Source organism: Ambystoma mexicanum, unplaced genomic scaffold (genome assembly GCF_040938575.1).
Source record: "Ambystoma mexicanum isolate Mex_15411 unplaced genomic scaffold, UKY_AmexF1_1 Mex_scaf34, whole genome shotgun sequence".
Classification (NCBI taxonomy): domain Eukaryota; kingdom Metazoa; phylum Chordata; class Amphibia; order Caudata; family Ambystomatidae; genus Ambystoma; species Ambystoma mexicanum.
In genome coordinates, this window is record NW_027182449.1 from 1183326 (window position 1) to 1207849 (window position 24524).

A 24524-nucleotide genomic window follows, 5' to 3' on the forward strand; every position below is an offset into this window, starting at 1 on the left:
GGCTGGGCTGGGCTGGGGGCCTCAGCTGCTGTTACTGGGCCTGCTTCTTTCCTGGACTTGTAGGTCACCAGCCCGATATGGTAAGGGCCTCAACCAACATCACCCTCTGCCTTCCAAAGCGTCGAGGAGCCACCAGCAGGAAAATTGTGTGTGTGTTTATTTCCATCTTTCTTTCCGAGTTTTTTTTTAAAGTTTTGTAAGGAACGGATGCTTGGGTGAGTGAGTGCAAGTGTGGCTTGGCCTGAATTTACAGACACTTTCTTTGCAAACATGAGTAGGCAAGTGGGTATTTCAAAAGTGGGTGCATGGAGCTGCTCGTTGCTTTTCCAAGCTGGCAGCTGTGGCTCCTGAGCTTGAGGCAAAAAGAAGGGCAGAAGCACACTGCAGAGGACAGCGTTCAGCCTTGCAAGAGGGCAGTGGACGTCGGAGGAGCCGACACAGCACAAGAGGCTCGGAATCGGCGCACTCTTCGCCTACGGCCATACCACCCTGAATGCGCCCGATCTCGTCCGATCTCGGAAGCTAAGCAGGGTCGGGCCTGGTTAGTACTTGGATGGGAGACCGCCTGGGAATACCAGGTGCTGTAGGCATTTTGCTACTCTGTGCCCGATAGGCGGCGTTCGTCTTCTCCGTCTTGAACTACATTTTTCCTCCATTCCGCTTTTAATTTTAACAAACACGGCGCGTGAAAAAGGCACAGGGGCAGACAGCAGCCCTCGCTCCAATGCAGAGCCCCGTCAGAGGCGGACACGTTGTCGCCAAACTAACTTGGAGCAGCAGCAGCAGCAGCAGGAGACTGAAGCCAGGGCAGCAGCTTGCCGCCTCGGGTGGGTGGATGCAGCCAGAAAGGGCCACTCGTGTCCCTGGCAAAGCACCTCCAGCGTCTCCCCGTTTTCTCTCCAGTGGACGCGCAAGGCCCCCTACAGCTAGGGGAGGCAAGTGGATGGGCCTCATCTGCATATGTGGGCTCTAGAGGAAGAGTGCACCCTGGGAGACAAGGGGACACCTGGAGCGGGAAGTGCTCACGGGGGAGAAGTGCCTACAAGAGGCAGGAAGGGAGGGAGGCCACATCATGCCTCTCCATAGCCAGGCCTCTGGATGATGGGGCAGAAGCGGCCGTCACCCTAAGCTTCCTAGAAGTCCCAGCTGGGCCCCATGCTACCTAATATCTCGCCTGATCGAGCCTGGTCGAGCACTGGTCGAGCCTTCAGCCAAGGGACACAGGAGCCAAGGGGTCTGGCCTCGAGCCTTCAACCGAGGGACCCAGGAGCCCAGGGTCTGGCCTCAGTGCTTCCCAAGTCGGCCTTCAGCTGAAGCCTGCCTGGGCTGGGAGCCTCAGCTGCTGTTCCTGGGTGTGCTTCTTTCCTGCATGTGAAGGCCACCAGCGGCGAAGGTTGCCCTCCGCCTTCCAAGGAGTCGAGGGGATAGAAGCAGGAAAATTGTGTGTGTGTTTATTTCTTCTTTTTTAGAGATTCTTTCTATTTTTGTAAGGAACTGACGCCTGGGTGAGTGCTAGTGTGGCTTGAGGTAAATTCACGGGCAGCTTCTTTGCAAACTTTTGCCAAACCAACTTGGGGCAGCAGTGGGGTAGAGAGTCAGCCTTCTGCTGATGCCTGCCTAGGCGTGGCTGGGCTGGGGGCCTCAGCTGCTGTTACTGGGCCTGCTTCTTTCCTGGACTTGTAGGCCACCAGCCGGAGAAAGTAAGGGCCTCAACCAACATCGCCCTCTGCCTTCCAAAGAGTCGAGGAGTCCCCAGCAGGAAAATTGTGTGTGTGTTTATTTCTTCTTTTTTAGAGATGCTTTCTATTTTTGTAAGGAAACGACGCCTGGGTGAGTGCTAGTGTGGCGTGAGCTAAATTTACAGGCATCTTCTTTGCAAACTTTTGCCAAACCAACTTGGAGCAGCAGTGGGGTAGAGAGTCAGCCTTCTGCTGATGCCTGCCTGGGCTGGGCTGGTCTGGGGGCCTCAGCTGCTGTTACTGGGCCTGCTTCTTTCCTGGACTTGTAGGCCACCAGCCCGAGAAGGTAAGGGCCTCAACCAACATCGCCCTCTGCCTTCCAAAGAGTCGAGGTGTCCCCAGCAGGAAAATTGTGTGTGTGTATTTCTTCTTTTTTTAGAGATGCTTTCTATTTTTGTAAGGAACCGACGCCTGGGTGAGTGCTAGTGTGGCTTGAGGTAAATTTACGGGCAGCTTCTTTGCAAACTTTTGCCAAACCAACTTGGGGCAGCACTGGGGTAGAGAGTCAGCCTTCCGCTGATGCCTGCCTAGGCGTGGCTGGGCTGGGGGCCTCAGTTGCTGTTACTGGGCCTGCTTCTTTCCTGGACTTGTAGGCCGCCAGCCTGAGAAGGTAAGGCCTCAACCAACATCGCCCTCTGCCTTCCAAAGAGTCGAGGAGACCGCAGCAGGAAAATTGTGTGTGTGTTTATTTCTTCTTTTTTTAGAGGTGCTTTCTATTTTTGTAAGGAACTGACGCCTGGGTGAGTGCTAGTGTGGCGTGAGTTAAATTTACAGGCATCTTCTTTGCAAACTTTTGCCAAACCAACTTGGGGCAGCAGTGGGGTAGAGAGTCAGCCTTCTGCTGATGCCTGCCTAGGCGTGGCTGGGCTGGGGGCCTCAGCTGCTGTTACTGGGCCTGCTTCTTTCCTGGACTTGTAGGCCACCAGCCGGAGAAAGTAAGGGCCTCAACCAACATCGCCCTCTGCCTTCCAAAGAGTCGAGGAGTCCCCAGCAGGAAAATTGTGTGTGTGTTTATTTCTTCTTTTTTAGAGATGCTTTCTATTTTTGTAAGGAACCGACGCCTGGGTGAGTGCTAGTGTGGCTTGAGGTAAATTTACGGGCAGCTTCTTTGCAAACTTTTGCCAAAACAACTTGGGGCAGCACTGGGGTAGAGAGTCAGCCTTCCGCTGATGCCTGCCTAGGCGTGGCTGGGCTGGGGGCCTCAGTTGCTGTTACTGGGCCTGCTTCTTTCCTGGACTTGTAGGCCGCCAGCCTGAGAAGGTAAGGCCTCAACCAACATCGCCCTCTGCCTTCCAAAGAGTCGAGGAGACCGCAGCAGGAAAATTGTGTGTGTGTTTATTTCTTCTTTTTTTAGAGGTGCTTTCTATTTTTGTAAGGAACTGACGCCTGGGTGAGTGCTAGTGTGGCTTGAGGTAAATTCACGGGCAGCTTCTTTGCAAACTTTTGCCAAACCAACTTGGGGCAGCAGTGGGGTAGAGAGTCAGCCTTAAGCTGATGCCTGCCTGGGCTGGGCTGGGCTGGGGGCCTCAGCTGCTGTTACTGGGCCTGCTTCTTTCCTGGACTTGTAGGTCACCAGCCCGATATGGTAAGGGCCTCAACCAACATCACCCTCTGCCTTCCAAAGCGTCGAGGAGCCCCCAGCAGGAAAATTGTGTGTGTGTTTATTTCCATCTTTCTTTCCGAGTTTTTTTTAAAAGTTTTGTAAGGAACGGATGCTTGGGTGAGTGAGTGCAAGTGTGGCTTGGCCTGAATTTACAGACACTTTCTTTGCAAACATGAGTAGGCAAGTGGGTATTTCAAAAGTGGGTGCATGGAGCTGCTCGTTGCTTTTCCAAGCTGGCAGCTGTGGCTCCTGAGCTTGAGGCAAAAAGAAGGGCAGAAGCACACTGCAGAGGACAGCGTTCAGCCTTGCAAGAGGGCAGTGGACGTCGGAGGAGCCGACACAGCACAAGAGGCTCGGAATCGGCGCACTCTTCGCCTACGGCCATACCACCCTGAATGCGCCCGATCTCGTCCGATCTCGGAAGCTAAGCAGGGTCGGGCCTGGTTAGTACTTGGATGGGAGACCGCCTGGGAATACCAGGTGCTGTAGGCATTTTGCTACTCTGTGCCCGATAGGCGGCGTTCGTCTTCTCCGTCTTGAACTACATTTTTCCTCCATTCCGCTTTTAATTTTAACAAACACGGCGCGTGAAAAAGGCACAGGGGCAGACAGCAGCCCTCGCTCCAATGCAGAGCCCCGTCAGAGGCGGACACGTTGTCGCCAAACTAACTTGGAGCAGCAGCAGCAGCAGCAGGAGACTGAAGCCAGGGCAGCAGCTTGCCGCCTCGGGTGGGTGGATGCAGCCAGAAAGGGCCACTCGTGTCCCTGGCAAAGCACCTCCAGCGTCTCCCCGTTTTCTCTCCAGTGGACGCGCAAGGCCCCCTACAGCTAGGGGAGGCAAGTGGATGGGCCTCATCTGCATATGTGGGCTCTAGAGGAAGAGTGCACCCTGGGAGACAAGGGGACACCTGGAGCGGGAAGTGCTCACGGGGGAGAAGTGCCTACAAGAGGCAGGAAGGGAGGGAGGCCACATCATGCCTCTCCATAGCCAGGCCTCTGGATGATGGGGCAGAAGCGGCCGTCACCCTAAGCTTCCTAGAAGTCCCAGCTGGGCCCCATGCTACCTAATATCTCGCCTGATCGAGCCTGGTCGAGCCTTCAGCCAAGGGACACAGGAGCCAAGGGGTCTGGCCTCGAGCCTTCAACCGAGGGACCCAGGAGCCCAGGGTCTGGCCTCAGTGCTTCCCAAGTCGGCCTTCAGCTGAAGCCTGCCTGGGCTGGGAGCCTCAGCTGCTGTTCCTGGGTGTGCTTCTTTCCTGCATGTGAAGGCCACCAGCGGCGAAGGTTGCCCTCCGCCTTCCAAGGAGTCGAGGGGATAGAAGCAGGAAAATTGTGTGTGTGTTTATTTCTTCTTTTTTAGAGATTCTTTCTATTTTTGTAAGGAACTGACGCCTGGGTGAGTGCTAGTGTGGCTTGAGGTAAATTCACGGGCAGCTTCTTTGCAAACTTTTGCCAAACCAACTTGGGGCAGCAGTGGGGTAGAGAGTCAGCCTTCTGCTGATGCCTGCCTAGGCGTGGCTGGGCTGGGGGCCTCAGCTGCTGTTACTGGGCCTGCTTCTTTCCTGGACTTGTAGGCCACCAGCCGGAGAAAGTAAGGGCCTCAACCAACATCGCCCTCTGCCTTCCAAAGAGTCGAGGAGTCCCCAGCAGGAAAATTGTGTGTGTGTTTATTTCTTCTTTTTTAGAGATGCTTTCTATTTTTGTAAGGAAACGACGCCTGGGTGAGTGCTAGTGTGGCGTGAGCTAAATTTACAGGCATCTTCTTTGCAAACTTTTGCCAAACCAACTTGGAGCAGCAGTGGGGTAGAGAGTCAGCCTTCTGCTGATGCCTGCCTGGGCTGGGCTGGTCTGGGGGCCTCAGCTGCTGTTACTGGGCCTGCTTCTTTCCTGGACTTGTAGGCCACCAGCCCGAGAAGGTAAGGGCCTCAACCAACATCGCCCTCTGCCTTCCAAAGAGTCGAGGTGTCCCCAGCAGGAAAATTGTGTGTGTGTATTTCTTCTTTTTTTAGAGATGCTTTCTATTTTTGTAAGGAACCGACGCCTGGGTGAGTGCTAGTGTGGCTTGAGGTAAATTTACGGGCAGCTTCTTTGCAAACTTTTGCCAAACCAACTTGGGGCAGCACTGGGGTAGAGAGTCAGCCTTCCGCTGATGCCTGCCTAGGCGTGGCTGGGCTGGGGGCCTCAGTTGCTGTTACTGGGCCTGCTTCTTTCCTGGACTTGTAGGCCGCCAGCCTGAGAAGGTAAGGCCTCAACCAACATCGCCCTCTGCCTTCCAAAGAGTCGAGGAGACCGCAGCAGGAAAATTGTGTGTGTGTTTATTTCTTCTTTTTTTAGAGGTGCTTTCTATTTTTGTAAGGAACTGACGCCTGGGTGAGTGCTAGTGTGGCGTGAGTTAAATTTACAGGCATCTTCTTTGCAAACTTTTGCCAAACCAACTTGGGGCAGCAGTGGGGTAGAGAGTCAGCCTTCTGCTGATGCCTGCCTAGGCGTGGCTGGGCTGGGGGCCTCAGCTGCTGTTACTGGGCCTGCTTCTTTCCTGGACTTGTAGGCCACCAGCCGGAGAAAGTAAGGGCCTCAACCAACATCGCCCTCTGCCTTCCAAAGAGTCGAGGAGTCCCCAGCAGGAAAATTGTGTGTGTGTTTATTTCTTCTTTTTTAGAGATGCTTTCTATTTTTGTAAGGAACCGACGCCTGGGTGAGTGCTAGTGTGGCTTGAGGTAAATTTACGGGCAGCTTCTTTGCAAACTTTTGCCAAAACAACTTGGGGCAGCACTGGGGTAGAGAGTCAGCCTTCCGCTGATGCCTGCCTAGGCGTGGCTGGGCTGGGGGCCTCAGTTGCTGTTACTGGGCCTGCTTCTTTCCTGGACTTGTAGGCCGCCAGCCTGAGAAGGTAAGGCCTCAACCAACATCGCCCTCTGCCTTCCAAAGAGTCGAGGAGACCGCAGCAGGAAAATTGTGTGTGTGTTTATTTCTTCTTTTTTTAGAGGTGCTTTCTATTTTTGTAAGGAACTGACGCCTGGGTGAGTGCTAGTGTGGCTTGAGGTAAATTCACGGGCAGCTTCTTTGCAAACTTTTGCCAAACCAACTTGGGGCAGCAGTGGGGTAGAGAGTCAGCCTTAAGCTGATGCCTGCCTGGGCTGGGCTGGGCTGGGGGCCTCAGCTGCTGTTACTGGGCCTGCTTCTTTCCTGGACTTGTAGGTCACCAGCCCGATATGGTAAGGGCCTCAACCAACATCACCCTCTGCCTTCCAAAGCGTCGAGGAGCCCCCAGCAGGAAAATTGTGTGTGTGTTTATTTCCATCTTTCTTTCCGAGTTTTTTTTTAAAGTTTTGTAAGGAACGGATGCTTGGGTGAGTGAGTGCAAGTGTGGCTTGGCCTGAATTTACAGACACTTTCTTTGCAAACATGAGTAGGCAAGTGGGTATTTCAAAAGTGGGTGCATGGAGCTGCTCGTTGCTTTTCCAAGCTGGCAGCTGTGGCTCCTGAGCTTGAGGCAAAAAGAAGGGCAGAAGCACACTGCAGAGGACAGCGTTCAGCCTTGCAAGAGGGCAGTGGACGTCGGAGGAGCCGACACAGCACAAGAGGCTCGGAATCGGCGCACTCTTCGCCTACGGCCATACCACCCTGAATGCGCCCGATCTCGTCCGATCTCGGAAGCTAAGCAGGGTCGGGCCTGGTTAGTACTTGGATGGGAGACCGCCTGGGAATACCAGGTGCTGTAGGCATTTTGCTACTCTGTGCCCGATAGGCGGCGTTCGTCTTCTCCGTCTTGAACTACATTTTTCCTCCATTCCGCTTTTAATTTTAACAAACACGGCGCGTGAAAAAGGCACAGGGGCAGACAGCAGCCCTCGCTCCAATGCAGAGCCCCGTCAGAGGCGGACACGTTGTCGCCAAACTAACTTGGAGCAGCAGCAGCAGCAGCAGGAGACTGAAGCCAGGGCAGCAGCTTGCCGCCTCGGGTGGGTGGATGCAGCCAGAAAGGGCCACTCGTGTCCCTGGCAAAGCACCTCCAGCGTCTCCCCGTTTTCTCTCCAGTGGACGCGCAAGGCCCCCTACAGCTAGGGGAGGCAAGTGGATGGGCCTCATCTGCATATGTGGGCTCTAGAGGAAGAGTGCACCCTGGGAGACAAGGGGACACCTGGAGCGGGAAGTGCTCACGGGGGAGAAGTGCCTACAAGAGGCAGGAAGGGAGGGAGGCCACATCATGCCTCTCCATAGCCAGGCCTCTGGATGATGGGGCAGAAGCGGCCGTCACCCTAAGCTTCCTAGAAGTCCCAGCTGGGCCCCATGCTACCTAATATCTCGCCTGATCGAGCCTGGTCGAGCACTGGTCGAGCCTTCAGCCAAGGGACACAGGAGCCAAGGGGTCTGGCCTCGAGCCTTCAGCCGAGGGACCCAGGAGCCCAGGGTCTGGCCTCAGTGCTTCCCAAGTCGGCCTTCAGCTGAAGCCTGCCTGGGCTGGGAGCCTCAGCTGCTGTTCCTGGGTGTGCTTCTTTCCTGCATGTGAAGGCCACCAGCGGCGAAGGTTGCCCTCCGCCTTCCAAGGAGTCGAGGGGATAGAAGCAGGAAAATTGTGTGTGTGTTTATTTCTTCTTTTTTAGAGATTCTTTCTATTTTTGTAAGGAACTGACGCCTGGGTGAGTGCTAGTGTGGCTTGAGGTAAATTCACGGGCAGCTTCTTTGCAAACTTTTGCCAAACCAACTTGGGGCAGCAGTGGGGTAGAGAGTCAGCCTTCTGCTGATGCCTGCCTAGGCGTGGCTGGGCTGGGGGCCTCAGCTGCTGTTACTGGGCCTGCTTCTTTCCTGGACTTGTAGGCCACCAGCCGGAGAAAGTAAGGGCCTCAACCAACATCGCCCTCTGCCTTCCAAAGAGTCGAGGAGTCCCCAGCAGGAAAATTGTGTGTGTGTTTATTTCTTCTTTTTTAGAGATGCTTTCTATTTTTGTAAGGAAACGACGCCTGGGTGAGTGCTAGTGTGGCGTGAGCTAAATTTACAGGCATCTTCTTTGCAAACTTTTGCCAAACCAACTTGGAGCAGCAGTGGGGTAGAGAGTCAGCCTTCTGCTGATGCCTGCCTGGGCTGGGCTGGTCTGGGGGCCTCAGCTGCTGTTACTGGGCCTGCTTCTTTCCTGGACTTGTAGGCCACCAGCCCGAGAAGGTAAGGGCCTCAACCAACATCGCCCTCTGCCTTCCAAAGAGTCGAGGTGTCCCCAGCAGTAAAATTGTGTGTGTGTATTTCTTCTTTTTTTAGAGATGCTTTCTATTTTTGTAAGGAACCGACGCCTGGGTGAGTGCTAGTGTGGCTTGAGGTAAATTTACGGGCAGCTTCTTTGCAAACTTTTGCCAAACCAACTTGGGGCAGCACTGGGGTAGAGAGTCAGCCTTCCGCTGATGCCTGCCTAGGCGTGGCTGGGCTGGGGGCCTCAGTTGCTGTTACTGGGCCTGCTTCTTTCCTGGACTTGTAGGCCGCCAGCCTGAGAAGGTAAGGCCTCAACCAACATCGCCCTCTGCCTTCCAAAGAGTCGAGGAGACCGCAGCAGGAAAATTGTGTGTGTGTTTATTTCTTCTTTTTTTAGAGGTGCTTTCTATTTTTGTAAGGAACTGACGCCTGGGTGAGTGCTAGTGTGGCGTGAGTTAAATTTACAGGCATCTTCTTTGCAAACTTTTGCCAAACCAACTTGGGGCAGCAGTGGGGTAGAGAGTCAGCCTTCTGCTGATGCCTGCCTAGGCGTGGCTGGGCTGGGGGCCTCAGCTGCTGTTACTGGGCCTGCTTCTTTCCTGGACTTGTAGGCCACCAGCCGGAGAAAGTAAGGGCCTCAACCAACATCGCCCTCTGCCTTCCAAAGAGTCGAGGAGTCCCCAGCAGGAAAATTGTGTGTGTGTTTATTTCTTCTTTTTTAGAGATGCTTTCTATTTTTGTAAGGAACCGACGCCTGGGTGAGTGCTAGTGTGGCTTGAGGTAAATTTACGGGCAGCTTCTTTGCAAACTTTTGCCAAAACAACTTGGGGCAGCACTGGGGTAGAGAGTCAGCCTTCCGCTGATGCCTGCCTAGGCGTGGCTGGGCTGGGGGCCTCAGTTGCTGTTACTGGGCCTGCTTCTTTCCTGGACTTGTAGGCCGCCAGCCTGAGAAGGTAAGGCCTCAACCAACATCGCCCTCTGCCTTCCAAAGAGTCGAGGAGACCGCAGCAGGAAAATTGTGTGTGTGTTTATTTCTTCTTTTTTTAGAGGTGCTTTCTATTTTTGTAAGGAACTGACGCCTGGGTGAGTGCTAGTGTGGCTTGAGGTAAATTCACGGGCAGCTTCTTTGCAAACTTTTGCCAAACCAACTTGGGGCAGCAGTGGGGTAGAGAGTCAGCCTTAAGCTGATGCCTGCCTGGGCTGGGCTGGGCTGGGGGCCTCAGCTGCTGTTACTGGGCCTGCTTCTTTCCTGGACTTGTAGGTCACCAGCCCGATATGGTAAGGGCCTCAACCAACATCACCCTCTGCCTTCCAAAGCGTCGAGGAGCCCCCAGCAGGAAAATTGTGTGTGTGTATTTCTTCTTTTTTTAGAGATGCTTTCTATTTTTGTAAGGAACCGACGCCTGGGTGAGTGCTAGTGTGGCTTGAGGTAAATTTACGGGCAGCTTCTTTGCAAACTTTTGCCAAACCAACTTGGGGCAGCACTGGGGTAGAGAGTCAGCCTTCCGCTGATGCCTGCCTAGGCGTGGCTGGGCTGGGGGCCTCAGTTGCTGTTACTGGGCCTGCTTCTTTCCTGGACTTGTAGGCCGCCAGCCTGAGAAGGTAAGGCCTCAACCAACATCGCCCTCTGCCTTCCAAAGAGTCGAGGAGACCGCAGCAGGAAAATTGTGTGTGTGTTTATTTCTTCTTTTTTTAGAGGTGCTTTCTATTTTTGTAAGGAACTGACGCCTGGGTGAGTGCTAGTGTGGCGTGAGTTAAATTTACAGGCATCTTCTTTGCAAACTTTTGCCAAACCAACTTGGGGCAGCAGTGGGGTAGAGAGTCAGCCTTCTGCTGATGCCTGCCTAGGCGTGGCTGGGCTGGGGGCCTCAGCTGCTGTTACTGGGCCTGCTTCTTTCCTGGACTTGTAGGCCACCAGCCGGAGAAAGTAAGGGCCTCAACCAACATCGCCCTCTGCCTTCCAAAGAGTCGAGGAGTCCCCAGCAGGAAAATTGTGTGTGTGTTTATTTCTTCTTTTTTAGAGATGCTTTCTATTTTTGTAAGGAACCGACGCCTGGGTGAGTGCTAGTGTGGCTTGAGGTAAATTTACGGGCAGCTTCTTTGCAAACTTTTGCCAAAACAACTTGGGGCAGCACTGGGGTAGAGAGTCAGCCTTCCGCTGATGCCTGCCTAGGCGTGGCTGGGCTGGGGGCCTCAGTTGCTGTTACTGGGCCTGCTTCTTTCCTGGACTTGTAGGCCGCCAGCCTGAGAAGGTAAGGCCTCAACCAACATCGCCCTCTGCCTTCCAAAGAGTCGAGGAGACCGCAGCAGGAAAATTGTGTGTGTGTTTATTTCTTCTTTTTTTAGAGGTGCTTTCTATTTTTGTAAGGAACTGACGCCTGGGTGAGTGCTAGTGTGGCTTGAGGTAAATTCACGGGCAGCTTCTTTGCAAACTTTTGCCAAACCAACTTGGGGCAGCAGTGGGGTAGAGAGTCAGCCTTAAGCTGATGCCTGCCTGGGCTGGGCTGGGCTGGGGGCCTCAGCTGCTGTTACTGGGCCTGCTTCTTTCCTGGACTTGTAGGTCACCAGCCCGATATGGTAAGGGCCTCAACCAACATCACCCTCTGCCTTCCAAAGCGTCGAGGAGCCCCCAGCAGGAAAATTGTGTGTGTGTTTATTTCCATCTTTCTTTCCGAGTTTTTTTTAAAAGTTTTGTAAGGAACGGATGCTTGGGTGAGTGAGTGCAAGTGTGGCTTGGCCTGAATTTACAGACACTTTCTTTGCAAACATGAGTAGGCAAGTGGGTATTTCAAAAGTGGGTGCATGGAGCTGCTCGTTGCTTTTCCAAGCTGGCAGCTGTGGCTCCTGAGCTTGAGGCAAAAAGAAGGGCAGAAGCACACTGCAGAGGACAGCGTTCAGCCTTGCAAGAGGGCAGTGGACGTCGGAGGAGCCGACACAGCACAAGAGGCTCGGAATCGGCGCACTCTTCGCCTACGGCCATACCACCCTGAATGCGCCCGATCTCGTCCGATCTCGGAAGCTAAGCAGGGTCGGGCCTGGTTAGTACTTGGATGGGAGACCGCCTGGGAATACCAGGTGCTGTAGGCATTTTGCTACTCTGTGCCCGATAGGCGGCGTTCGTCTTCTCCGTCTTGAACTACATTTTTCCTCCATTCCGCTTTTAATTTTAACAAACACGGCGCGTGAAAAAGGCACAGGGGCAGACAGCAGCCCTCGCTCCAATGCAGAGCCCCGTCAGAGGCGGACACGTTGTCGCCAAACTAACTTGGAGCAGCAGCAGCAGCAGCAGGAGACTGAAGCCAGGGCAGCAGCTTGCCGCCTCGGGTGGGTGGATGCAGCCAGAAAGGGCCACTCGTGTCCCTGGCAAAGCACCTCCAGCGTCTCCCCGTTTTCTCTCCAGTGGACGCGCAAGGCCCCCTACAGCTAGGGGAGGCAAGTGGATGGGCCTCATCTGCATATGTGGGCTCTAGAGGAAGAGTGCACCCTGGGAGACAAGGGGACACCTGGAGCGGGAAGTGCTCACGGGGGAGAAGTGCCTACAAGAGGCAGGAAGGGAGGGAGGCCACATCATGCCTCTCCATAGCCAGGCCTCTGGATGATGGGGCAGAAGCGGCCGTCACCCTAAGCTTCCTAGAAGTCCCAGCTGGGCCCCATGCTACCTAATATCTCGCCTGATCGAGCCTGGTCGAGCACTGGTCGAGCCTTCAGCCAAGGGACACAGGAGCCAAGGGGTCTGGCCTCGAGCCTTCAACCGAGGGACCCAGGAGCCCAGGGTCTGGCCTCAGTGCTTCCCAAGTCGGCCTTCAGCTGAAGCCTGCCTGGGCTGGGAGCCTCAGCTGCTGTTCCTGGGTGTGCTTCTTTCCTGCATGTGAAGGCCACCAGCGGCGAAGGTTGCCCTCCGCCTTCCAAGGAGTCGAGGGGATAGAAGCAGGAAAATTGTGTGTGTGTTTATTTCTTCTTTTTTAGAGATTCTTTCTATTTTTGTAAGGAACTGACGCCTGGGTGAGTGCTAGTGTGGCTTGAGGTAAATTCACGGGCAGCTTCTTTGCAAACTTTTGCCAAACCAACTTGGGGCAGCAGTGGGGTAGAGAGTCAGCCTTCTGCTGATGCCTGCCTAGGCGTGGCTGGGCTGGGGGCCTCAGCTGCTGTTACTGGGCCTGCTTCTTTCCTGGACTTGTAGGCCACCAGCCGGAGAAAGTAAGGGCCTCAACCAACATCGCCCTCTGCCTTCCAAAGAGTCGAGGAGTCCCCAGCAGGAAAATTGTGTGTGTGTTTATTTCTTCTTTTTTAGAGATGCTTTCTATTTTTGTAAGGAAACGACGCCTGGGTGAGTGCTAGTGTGGCGTGAGCTAAATTTACAGGCATCTTCTTTGCAAACTTTTGCCAAACCAACTTGGAGCAGCAGTGGGGTAGAGAGTCAGCCTTCTGCTGATGCCTGCCTGGGCTGGGCTGGTCTGGGGGCCTCAGCTGCTGTTACTGGGCCTGCTTCTTTCCTGGACTTGTAGGCCACCAGCCCGAGAAGGTAAGGGCCTCAACCAACATCGCCCTCTGCCTTCCAAAGAGTCGAGGTGTCCCCAGCAGGAAAATTGTGTGTGTGTATTTCTTCTTTTTTTAGAGATGCTTTCTATTTTTGTAAGGAACCGACGCCTGGGTGAGTGCTAGTGTGGCTTGAGGTAAATTTACGGGCAGCTTCTTTGCAAACTTTTGCCAAACCAACTTGGGGCAGCACTGGGGTAGAGAGTCAGCCTTCCGCTGATGCCTGCCTAGGCGTGGCTGGGCTGGGGGCCTCAGTTGCTGTTACTGGGCCTGCTTCTTTCCTGGACTTGTAGGCCGCCAGCCTGAGAAGGTAAGGCCTCAACCAACATCGCCCTCTGCCTTCCAAAGAGTCGAGGAGACCGCAGCAGGAAAATTGTGTGTGTGTTTATTTCTTCTTTTTTTAGAGGTGCTTTCTATTTTTGTAAGGAACTGACGCCTGGGTGAGTGCTAGTGTGGCGTGAGTTAAATTTACAGGCATCTTCTTTGCAAACTTTTGCCAAACCAACTTGGGGCAGCAGTGGGGTAGAGAGTCAGCCTTCTGCTGATGCCTGCCTAGGCGTGGCTGGGCTGGGGGCCTCAGCTGCTGTTACTGGGCCTGCTTCTTTCCTGGACTTGTAGGCCACCAGCCGGAGAAAGTAAGGGCCTCAACCAACATCGCCCTCTGCCTTCCAAAGAGTCGAGGAGTCCCCAGCAGGAAAATTGTGTGTGTGTTTATTTCTTCTTTTTTAGAGATGCTTTCTATTTTTGTAAGGAACCGACGCCTGGGTGAGTGCTAGTGTGGCTTGAGGTAAATTTACGGGCAGCTTCTTTGCAAACTTTTGCCAAAACAACTTGGGGCAGCACTGGGGTAGAGAGTCAGCCTTCCGCTGATGCCTGCCTAGGCGTGGCTGGGCTGGGGGCCTCAGTTGCTGTTACTGGGCCTGCTTCTTTCCTGGACTTGTAGGCCGCCAGCCTGAGAAGGTAAGGCCTCAACCAACATCGCCCTCTGCCTTCCAAAGAGTCGAGGAGACCGCAGCAGGAAAATTGTGTGTGTGTTTATTTCTTCTTTTTTTAGAGGTGCTTTCTATTTTTGTAAGGAACTGACGCCTGGGTGAGTGCTAGTGTGGCTTGAGGTAAATTCACGGGCAGCTTCTTTGCAAACTTTTGCCAAACCAACTTGGGGCAGCAGTGGGGTAGAGAGTCAGCCTTAAGCTGATGCCTGCCTGGGCTGGGCTGGGCTGGGGGCCTCAGCTGCTGTTACTGGGCCTGCTTCTTTCCTGGACTTGTAGGTCACCAGCCCGATATGGTAAGGGCCTCAACCAACATCACCCTCTGCCTTCCAAAGCGTCGAGGAGCCCCCAGCAGGAAAATTATGTGTGTGTATTTCTTCTTTTTTTAGAGATGCTTTCTATTTTTGTAAGGAACCGACGCCTGGGTGAGTGCTAGTGTGGCTTGAGGTAAATTTACGGGCAGCTTCTTTGCAAACTTTTGCCAAACCAACTTGGGGCAGCACTGGGGTAGAGAGTCAGCCTTCCGCTGATGCCTGCCTAGGCGTGGCTGGGCTGGGGGCCTCAGTTGCTGTTACTGGGCCTGCTTCTTTCCTGGACTTGTAGGCCGCCAGCCTGAGAAGGTAAGGCCTCAACCAACATCGCCCTCTGCCTTCCAAAGAGTCGAGGAGACCGCAGCAGGAAAATTGTGTGTGTGTTTATTTCTTCTTTTTTTAGAGGTGCTTTCTATTTTTGTAAGGAACTGACGCCTGGGTGAGTGCTAGTGTGGCGTGAGTTAAATTTACAGGCATCTTCTTTGCAAACTTTTGCCAAACCAACTTGGGGCAGCAGTGGGGTAGAGAGTCAGCCTTCTGCTGATGCCTGCCTAGGCGTGGCTGGGCTGGGGGCCTCAGCTGCTGTTACTGGGCCTGCTTCTTTCCTGGACTTGTAGGCCACCAGCCGGAGAAAGTAAGGGCCTCAACCAACATCGCCCTCTGCCTTCCAAAGAGTCGAGGAGTCCCCAGCAGGAAAATTGTGTGTGTGTTTATTTCTTCTTTTTTAGAGATGCTTTCTATTTTTGTAAGGAACCGACGCCTGGGTGAGTGCTAGTGTGGCTTGAGGTAAATTTACGGGCAGCTTCTTTGCAAACTTTTGCCAAAACAACTTGGGGCAGCACTGGGGTAGAGAGTCAGCCTTCCGCTGATGCCTGCCTAGGCGTGGCTGGGCTGGGGGCCTCAGTTGCTGTTACTGGGCCTGCTTCTTTCCTGGACTTGTAGGCCGCCAGCCTGAGAAGGTAAGGCCTCAACCAACATCGCCCTCTGCCTTCCAAAGAGTCGAGGAGACCGCAGCAGGAAAATTGTGTGTGTGTTTATTTCTTCTTTTTTTAGAGGTGCTTTCTATTTTTGTAAGGAACTGACGCCTGGGTGAGTGCTAGTGTGGCTTGAGGTAAATTCACGGGCAGCTTCTTTGCAAACTTTTGCCAAACCAACTTGGGGCAGCAGTGGGGTAGAGAGTCAGCCTTAAGCTGATGCCTGCCTGGGCTGGGCTGGGCTGGGGGCCTCAGCTGCTGTTACTGGGCCTGCTTCTTTCCTGGACTTGTAGGTCACCAGCCCGATATGGTAAGGGCCTCAACCAACATCACCCTCTGCCTTCCAAAGCGTCGAGGAGCCCCCAGCAGGAAAATTGTGTGTGTGTTTATTTCCATCTTTCTTTCCGAGTTTTTTTTAAAAGTTTTGTAAGGAACGGATGCTTGGGTGAGTGAGTGCAAGTGTGGCTTGGCCTGAATTTACAGACACTTTCTTTGCAAACATGAGTAGGCAAGTGGGTATTTCAAAAGTGGGTGCATGGAGCTGCTCGTTGCTTTTCCAAGCTGGCAGCTGTGGCTCCTGAGCTTGAGGCAAAAAGAAGGGCAGAAGCACACTGCAGAGGACAGCGTTCAGCCTTGCAAGAGGGCAGTGGACGTCGGAGGAGCCGACACAGCACAAGAGGCTCGGAATCGGCGCACTCTTCGCCTACGGCCATACCACCCTGAATGCGCCCGATCTCGTCCGATCTCGGAAGCTAAGCAGGGTCGGGCCTGGTTAGTACTTGGATGGGAGACCGCCTGGGAATACCAGGTGCTGTAGGCATTTTGCTACTCTGTGCCCGATAGGCGGCGTTCGTCTTCTCCGTCTTGAACTACATTTTTCCTCCATTCCGCTTTTAATTTTAACAAACACGGCGCGTGAAAAAGGCACAGGGGCAGACAGCAGCCCTCGCTCCAATGCAGAGCCCCGTCAGAGGCGGACACGTTGTCGCCAAACTAACTTGGAGCAGCAGCAGCAGCAGCAGGAGACTGAAGCCAGGGCAGCAGCTTGCCGCCTCGGGTGGGTGGATGCAGCCAGAAAGGGCCACTCGTGTCCCTGGCAAAGCACCTCCAGCGTCTCCCCGTTTTCTCTCCAGTGGACGCGCAAGGCCCCCTACAGCTAGGGGAGGCAAGTGGATGGGCCTCATCTGCATATGTGGGCTCTAGAGGAAGAGTGCACCCTGGGAGACAAGGGGACACCTGGAGCGGGAAGTGCTCACGGGGGAGAAGTGCCTACAAGAGGCAGGAAGGGAGGGAGGCCACATCATGCCTCTCCATAGCCAGGCCTCTGGATGATGGGGCAGAAGCGGCCGTCACCCTAAGCTTCCTAGAAGTCCCAGCTGGGCCCCATGCTACCTAATATCTCGCCTGATCGAGCCTGGTCGAGCACTGGTCGAGCCTTCAGCCAAGGGACACAGGAGCCAAGGGGTCTGGCCTCGAGCCTTCAACCGAGGGACCCAGGAGCCCAGGGTCTGGCCTCAGTGCTTCCCAAGTCGGCCTTCAGCTGAAGCCTGCCTGGGCTGGGAGCCTCAGCTGCTGTTCCTGGGTGTGCTTCTTTCCTGCATGTGAAGGCCACCAGCGGCGAAGGTTGCCCTCCGCCTTCCAAGGAGTCGAGGGGATAGAAGCAGGAAAATTGTGTGTGTGTTTATTTCTTCTTTTTTAGAGATTCTTTCTATTTTTGTAAGGAACTGACGCCTGGGTGAGTGCTAGTGTGGCTTGAGGTAAATTCACGGGCAGCTTCTTTGCAAACTTTTGCCAAACCAACTTGGGGCAGCAGTGGGGTAGAGAGTCAGCCTTCTGCTGATGCCTGCCTAGGCGTGGCTGGGCTGGGGGCCTCAGCTGCTGTTACTGGGCCTGCTTCTTTCCTGGACTTGTAGGCCACCAGCCGGAGAAAGTAAGGGCCTCAACCAACATCGCCCTCTGCCTTCCAAAGAGTCGAGGAGTCCCCAGCAGGAAAATTGTGTGTGTGTTTATTTCTTCTTTTTTAGAGATGCTTTCTATTTTTGTAAGGAAACGACGCCTGGGTGAGTGCTAGTGTGGCGTGAGCTAAATTTACAGGCATCTTCTTTGCAAACTTTTGCCAAACCAACTTGGAGCAGCAGTGGGGTAGAGAGTCAGCCTTCTGCTGATGCCTGCCTGGGCTGGGCTGGTCTGGGGGCCTCAGCTGCTGTTACTGGGCCTGCTTCTTTCCTGGACTTGTAGGCCACCAGCCCGAGAAGGTAAGGGCCTCAACCAACATCGCCCTCTGCCTTCCAAAGAGTCGAGGTGTCCCCAGCAGGAAAATTGTGTGTGTGTATTTCTTCTTTTTTTAGAGATGCTTTCTATTTTTGTAAGGAACCGACGCCTGGGTGAGTGCTAGTGTGGCTTGAGGTAAATTTACGGGCAGCTTCTTTGCAAACTTTTGCCAAACCAACTTGGGGCAGCACTGGGGTAGAGAGTCAGCCTTCCGCTGATGCCTGCCTAGGCGTGGCTGGGCTGGGGGCCTCAGTTGCTGTTACTGGGCCTGCTTCTTTCCTGGACTTGTAGGCCGCCAGCCTGAGAAGGTAAGGCCTCAACCAACATCGCCCTCTGCCTTCCAAAGAGTCGAGGAGACCGCAGCAGGAAAATTGTGTGTGTGTTTATTTCTTCTTTTTTTAGAGGTGCTTTCTATTTTTGTAAGGAACTGACGCCTGGGTGAGTGCTAGTGTGGCGTGAGTTAAATTTACAGGCATCTTCTTTGCAAACTTTTGCCAAACCAACTTGGGGCAGCAGTGGGGTAGAGAGTCAGCCTTCTGCTGATGCCTGCCTAGGCGTGGCTGGGCTGGGGGCCTCAGCTGCTGTTACTGGGCCTGCTTCTTTCCTGGACTTGTAGGCCACCAGCCGGAGAAAGTAAGGGCCTCAACCAACATCGCCCTCTGCCTTCCAAAGAGTCGAGGAGTCCCCAGCAGGAAAATTGTGTGTGTGTTTATTTCTTCTTTTTTAGAGATGCTTTCTATTTTTGTAAGGAACCGACGCCTGGGTGAGTGCTAGTGTGGCTTGAGGTAAATTTACGGGCAGCTTCTTTGCAAACTTTTGCCAAAACAACTTGGGGCAGCACTGGGGTAGAGAGTCAGCCTTCCGCTGATGCCTGCCTAGGCGTGGCTGGGCTGGGGGCCTCAGTTGCTGTTACTGGGCCTGCTTCTTTCCTGGACTTGTAGGCCGCCAGCCTGAGAAGGTAAGGCCTCAACCAACATCGCCCTCTGCCTTCCAAAGAGTCGAGGAGACCGCAGCAGGAAAATTGTGTGTGTGTTTATTTCTTCTTTTTTTAGAGGTGCTTTCTATTTTTGTAAGGAACTGACGCCTGGGTGAGTGCTAGTGTGGCTTGAGGTAAATTCACGGGCAGCTTCTTTGCAAACTTTTGCCAAACCAACTTGGGGCAGCAGTGGGGTAGAGAGTCAGCCTTAAGCTGATGCCTGCCTGGGCTGGGCTGGGCTGGGGGCCTCAGCTGCTGTTACTGGGCCTGCTTCTTTCCTGGACTTGTAGGTCACCAGCCCGATATGGTAAGGGCCTCAACCAACATCACCCTCTGCCTTCCAAAGCGTCGAGGAGCCCCCAGCAGGAAAATTATGTGTGTGTATTTCTTCTTTTTTTAGAGATGCTTTCTATTTTTGTAAGGAACCGACGCCTGGGTGAGTGCTAGTGTGGCTTGAGGTAAATTTACGGGCAGCTTCTTTGCAAACTTTTGCCAAACCAACTTGGGGCAGCACTGGGGTAGAGAGTCAGCCTTCCGCTGATGCCTGCCTAGGCGTGGCTGGGCTGGGGGCCTCAGTTGCTGTTACTGGGCCTGCTTCTTTCCTGGACTTGTAGGCCGCCAGCCTGAGAAGGTAAGGCCTCAACCAACATCGCCCTCTGCCTTCCAAAGAGTCGAGGAGACCGCAGCAGGAAAATTGTGTGTGTGTTTATTTCTTCTTTTTTTAGAGGTGCTTTCTATTTTTGTAAGGAACTGACGCCTGGGTGAGTGCTAGTGTGGCGTGAGTTAAATTTACAGGCATCTTCTTTGCAAACTTTTGCCAAACCAACTTGGGGCAGCAGTGGGGTAGAGAGTCTGCCTTCTGCTGATGCCTGCCTAGGCGTGGCTGGGCTGGGGGCCTCAGCTGCTGTTACTGGGCCTGCTTCTTTCCTGGACTTGTAGGCCACCAGCCGGAGAAAGTAAGGGCCTCAACCAACATCGCCCTCTGCCTTCCAAAGAGTCGAGGAGTCCCCAGCAGGAAAATTGTGTGTGTGTTTATTTCTTCTTTTTTAGAGATGCTTTCTATTTTTGTAAGGAACCGACGCCTGGGTGAGTGCTAGTGTGGCTTGAGGTAAATTTACGGGCAGCTTCTTTGCAAACTTTTGCCAAAACAACTTGGGGCAGCACTGGGGTAGAGAGTCAGCCTTCCGCTGATGCCTGCCTAGGCGTGGCTGGGCTGGGGGCCTCAGTTGCTGTTACTGGGCCTGCTTCTTTCCTGGACTTGTAGGCCGCCAGCCTGAGAAGGTAAGGCCTCAACCAACATCGCCCTCTGCCTTCCAAAGAGTCGAGGAGACCGCAGCAGGAAAATTGTGTGTGTGTTTATTTCTTCTTTTTTTAGAGGTGCTTTCTATTTTTGTAAGGAACTGACGCCTGGGTGAGTGCTAGTGTGGCTTGAGGTAAATTCACGGGCAGCTTCTTTGCAAACTTTTGCCAAACCAACTTGGGGCAGCAGTGGGGTAGAGAGTCAGCCTTAAGCTGATGCCTGCCTGGGCTGGGCTGGGCTGGGGGCCTCAGCTGCTGTTACTGGGCCTGCTTCTTTCCTGGACTTGTAGGTCACCAGCCCGATATGGTAAGGGCCTCAACCAACATCACCCTCTGCCTTCCAAAGCGTCGAGGAGCCCCCAGCAGGAAAATTGTGTGTGTGTTTATTTCCATCTTTCTTTCCGAGTTTTTTTTAAAAGTTTTGTAAGGAACGGATGCTTGGGTGAGTGAGTGCAAGTGTGGCTTGGCCTGAATTTACAGACACTTTCTTTGCAAACATGAGTAGGCAAGTGGGTATTTCAAAAGTGGGTGCATGGAGCTGCTCGTTGCTTTTCCAAGCTGGCAGCTGTGGCTCCTGAGCTTGAGGCAAAAAGAAGGGCAGAAGCACACTGCAGAGGACAGCGTTCAGCCTTGCAAGAGGGCAGTGGACGTCGGAGGAGCCGACACAGCACAAGAGGCTCGGAATCGGCGCACTCTTCGCCTACGGCCATACCACCCTGAATGCGCCCGATCTCGTCCGATCTCGGAAGCTAAGCAGGGTCGGGCCTGGTTAGTACTTGGATGGGAGACCGCCTGGGAATACCAGGTGCTGTAGGCATTTTGCTACTCTGTGCCCGATAGGCGGCGTTCGTCTTCTCCGTCTTGAACTACATTTTTCCTCCATTCCGCTTTTAATTTTAACAAACACGGCGCGTGAAAAAGGCACAGGGGCAGACAGCAGCCCTCGCTCCAATGCAGAGCCCCGTCAGAGGCGGACACGTTGTCGCCAAACTAACTTGGAGCAGCAGCAGCAGCAGCAGGAGACTGAAGCCAGGGCAGCAGCTTGCCGCCTCGGGTGGGTGGATGCAGCCAGAAAGGGCCACTCGTGTCCCTGGCAAAGCACCTCCAGCGTCTCCCCGTTTTCTCTCCAGTGGACGCGCAAGGCCCCCTACAGCTAGGGGAGGCAAGTGGATGGGCCTCATCTGCATATGTGGGCTCTAGAGGAAGAGTGCACCCTGGGAGACAAGGGGACACCTGGAGCGGGAAGTGCTCACGGGGGAGAAGTGCCTACAAGAGGCAGGAAGGGAGGGAGGCCACATCATGCCTCTCCATAGCCAGGCCTCTGGATGATGGGGCAGAAGCGGCCGTCACCCTAAGCTTCCTAGAAGTCCCAGCTGGGCCCCATGCTACCTAATATCTCGCCTGATCGAGCCTGGTCGAGCACTGGTCGAGCCTTCAGCCAAGGGACACAGGAGCCAAGGGGTCTGGCCTCGAGCCTTCAACCGAGGGACCCAGGAGCCCAGGGTCTGGCCTCAGTGCTTCCCAAGTCGGCCTTCAGCTGAAGCCTGCCTGGGCTGGGAGCCTCAGCTGCTGTTCCTGGGTGTGCTTCTTTCCTGCATGTGAAGGCCACCAGCGGCGAAGGTTGCCCTCCGCCTTCCAAGGAGTCGAGGGGATAGAAGCAGGAAAATTGTGTGTGTGTTTATTTCTTCTTTTTTAGAGATTCTTTCTATTTTTGTAAGGAACTGACGCCTGGGTGAGTGCTAGTGTGGCTTGAGGTAAATTCACGGGCAGCTTCTTTGCAAACTTTTGCCAAACCAACTTGGGGCAGCAGTGGGGTAGAGAGTCAGCCTTCTGCTGATGCCTGCCTAGGCGTGGCTGGGCTGGGGGCCTCAGCTGCTGTTACTGGGCCTGCTTCTTTCCTGGACTTGTAGGCCACCAGCCGGAGAAAGTAAGGGCCTCAACCAACATCGCCCTCTGCCTTCCAAAGAGTCGAGGAGTCCCCAGCAGGAAAATTGTGTGTGTGTTTATTTCTTCTTTTTTAGAGATGCTTTCTATTTTTGTAAGGAAACGACGCCTGGGTGAGTGCTAGTGTGGCGTGAGCTAAATTTACAGGCATCTTCTTTGCAAACTTTTGCCAAACCAACTTGGAGCAGCAGTGGGGTAGAGAGTCAGCCTTCTGCTGATGCCTGCCTGGGCTGGGCTGGTCTGGGGGCCTCAGCTGCTGTTACTGGGCCTGCTTCTTTCCTGGACTTGTAGGCCACCAGCCCGAGAAGGTAAGGGCCTCAACCAACATCGCCCTCTGCCTTCCAAAGAGTCGAGGTGTCCCCAGCAGGAAAATTGTGTGTGTGTATTTCTTCTTTTTTTAGAGATGCTTTCTATTTTTGTAAGGAACCGACGCCTGGGTGAGTGCTAGTGTGGCTTGAGGTAAATTTACGGGCAGCTTCTTTGCAAACTTTTGCCAAACCAACTTGGGGCAGCACTGGGGTAGAGAGTCAGCCTTCCGCTGATGCCTGCCTAGGCGTGGCTGGGCTGGGGGCCTCAGTTGCTGTTACTGGGCCTGCTTCTTTCCTGGACTTGTAGGCCGCCAGCCTGAGAAGGTAAGGCCTCAACCAACATCGCCCTCTGCCTTCCAAAGAGTCGAGGAGACCGCAGCAGGAAAATTGTGTGTGTGTTTATTTCTTCTTTTTTTAGAGGTGCTTTCTATTTTTGTAAGGAACTGACGCCTGGGTGAGTGCTAGTGTGGCGTGAGTTAAATTTACAGGCATCTTCTTTGCAAACTTTTGCCAAACCAACTTGGGGCAGCAGTGGGGTAGAGAGTCAGCCTTCTGCTGATGCCTGCCTAGGCGTGGCTGGGCTGGGGGCCTCAGCTGCTGTTACTGGGCCTGCTTCTTTCCTGGACTTGTAGGCCACCAGCCGGAGAAAGTAAGGGCCTCAACCAACATCGCCCTCTGCCTTCCAAAGAGTCGAGGAGTCCCCAGCAGGAAAATTGTGTGTGTGTTTATTTCTTCTTTTTTAGAGATGCTTTCTATTTTTGTAAGGAACCGACGCCTGGGTGAGTGCTAGTGTGGCTTGAGGTAAATTTACGGGCAGCTTCTTTGCAAACTTTTGCCAAAACAACTTGGGGCAGCACTGGGGTAGAGAGTCAGCCTTCCGCTGATGCCTGCCTAGGCGTGGCTGGGCTGGGGGCCTCAGTTGCTGTTACTGGGCCTGCTTCTTTCCTGGACTTGTAGGCCGCCAGCCTGAGAAGGTAAGGCCTCAACCAACATCGCCCTCTGCCTTCCAAAGAGTCGAGGAGACCGCAGCAGGAAAATTGTGTGTGTGTTTATTTCTTCTTTTTTTAGAGGTGCTTTCTATTTTTGTAAGGAACTGACGCCTGGGTGAGTGCTAGTGTGGCTTGAGGTAAATTCACGGGCAGCTTCTTTGCAAACTTTTGCCAAACCAACTTGGGGCAGCAGTGGGGTAGAGAGTCAGCCTTAAGCTGATGCCTGCCTGGGCTGGGCTGGGCTGGGGGCCTCAGCTGCTGTTACTGGGCCTGCTTCTTTCCTGGACTTGTAGGTCACCAGCCCGATATGGTAAGGGCCTCAACCAACATCACCCTCTGCCTTCCAAAGCGTCGAGGAGCCCCCAGCAGGAAAATTATGTGTGTGTATTTCTTCTTTTTTTAGAGATGCTTTCTATTTTTGTAAGGAACCGACGCCTGGGTGAGTGCTAGTGTGGCTTGAGGTAAATTTACGGGCAGCTTCTTTGCAAACTTTTGCCAAACCAACTTGGGGCAGCACTGGGGTAGAGAGTCAGCCTTCCGCTGATGCCTGCCTAGGCGTGGCTGGGCTGGGGGCCTCAGTTGCTGTTACTGGGCCTGCTTCTTTCCTGGACTTGTAGGCCGCCAGCCTGAGAAGGTAAGGCCTCAACCAACATCGCCCTCTGCCTTCCAAAGAGTCGAGGAGACCGCAGCAGGAAAATTGTGTGTGTGTTTATTTCTTCTTTTTTTAGAGGTGCTTTCTATTTTTGTAAGGAACTGACGCCTGGGTGAGTGCTAGTGTGGCGTGAGTTAAATTTACAGGCATCTTCTTTGCAAACTTTTGCCAAACCAACTTGGGGCAGCAGTGGGGTAGAGAGTCTGCCTTCTGCTGATGCCTGCCTAGGCGTGGCTGGGCTGGGGGCCTCAGCTGCTGTTACTGGGCCTGCTTCTTTCCTGGACTTGTAGGCCACCAGCCGGAGAAAGTAAGGGCCTCAACCAACATCGCCCTCTGCCTTCCAAAGAGTCGAGGAGTCCCCAGCAGGAAAATTGTGTGTGTGTTTATTTCTTCTTTTTTAGAGATGCTTTCTATTTTTGTAAGGAACCGACGCCTGGGTGAGTGCTAGTGTGGCTTGAGGTAAATTTACGGGCAGCTTCTTTGCAAACTTTTGCCAAAACAACTTGGGGCAGCACTGGGGTAGAGAGTCAGCCTTCCGCTGATGCCTGCCTAGGCGTGGCTGGGCTGGGGGCCTCAGTTGCTGTTACTGGGCCTGCTTCTTTCCTGGACTTGTAGGCCGCCAGCCTGAGAAGGTAAGGCCTCAACCAACATCGCCCTCTGCCTTCCAAAGAGTCGAGGAGACCGCAGCAGGAAAATTGTGTGTGTGTTTATTTCTTCTTTTTTTAGAGGTGCTTTCTATTTTTGTAAGGAAC

The 24524-nt window shown here is 53.8% G+C and overlaps 6 non-coding genes across 6 annotated transcripts; all 6 read left to right on the top strand.

The window, feature by feature from the left end:
- Nucleotides 1-471: 471 nt before the first annotated feature.
- On the top strand, nucleotides 472-590 carry LOC138558767 (5S ribosomal RNA). The gene has a single exon (XR_011298887.1). It is a non-coding gene; the product is annotated as a 5S ribosomal RNA (ribosomal RNA).
- A 3125-nt stretch (nucleotides 591-3715) lies between these two features.
- On the top strand, nucleotides 3716-3834 carry LOC138558768 (5S ribosomal RNA). The gene has a single exon (XR_011298888.1). It is a non-coding gene; the product is annotated as a 5S ribosomal RNA (ribosomal RNA).
- A 3114-nt stretch (nucleotides 3835-6948) lies between these two features.
- LOC138558770 (5S ribosomal RNA) lies at nucleotides 6949-7067 on the top strand. The gene has a single exon (XR_011298890.1). It is a non-coding gene; the product is annotated as a 5S ribosomal RNA (ribosomal RNA).
- A 4424-nt stretch (nucleotides 7068-11491) lies between these two features.
- Nucleotides 11492-11610, top strand: LOC138558771 (5S ribosomal RNA). Its single transcript, XR_011298891.1, has one exon. It is a non-coding gene; the product is annotated as a 5S ribosomal RNA (ribosomal RNA).
- Nucleotides 11611-16034: 4424 nt separating this feature from the next.
- Nucleotides 16035-16153, top strand: LOC138558772 (5S ribosomal RNA). The gene has a single exon (XR_011298892.1). It is a non-coding gene; the product is annotated as a 5S ribosomal RNA (ribosomal RNA).
- Nucleotides 16154-20577: 4424 nt separating this feature from the next.
- Nucleotides 20578-20696, top strand: LOC138558773 (5S ribosomal RNA). Its single transcript, XR_011298893.1, has one exon. It is a non-coding gene; the product is annotated as a 5S ribosomal RNA (ribosomal RNA).
- The last annotated feature ends 3828 nt before the right edge of the window (nucleotides 20697-24524 follow it).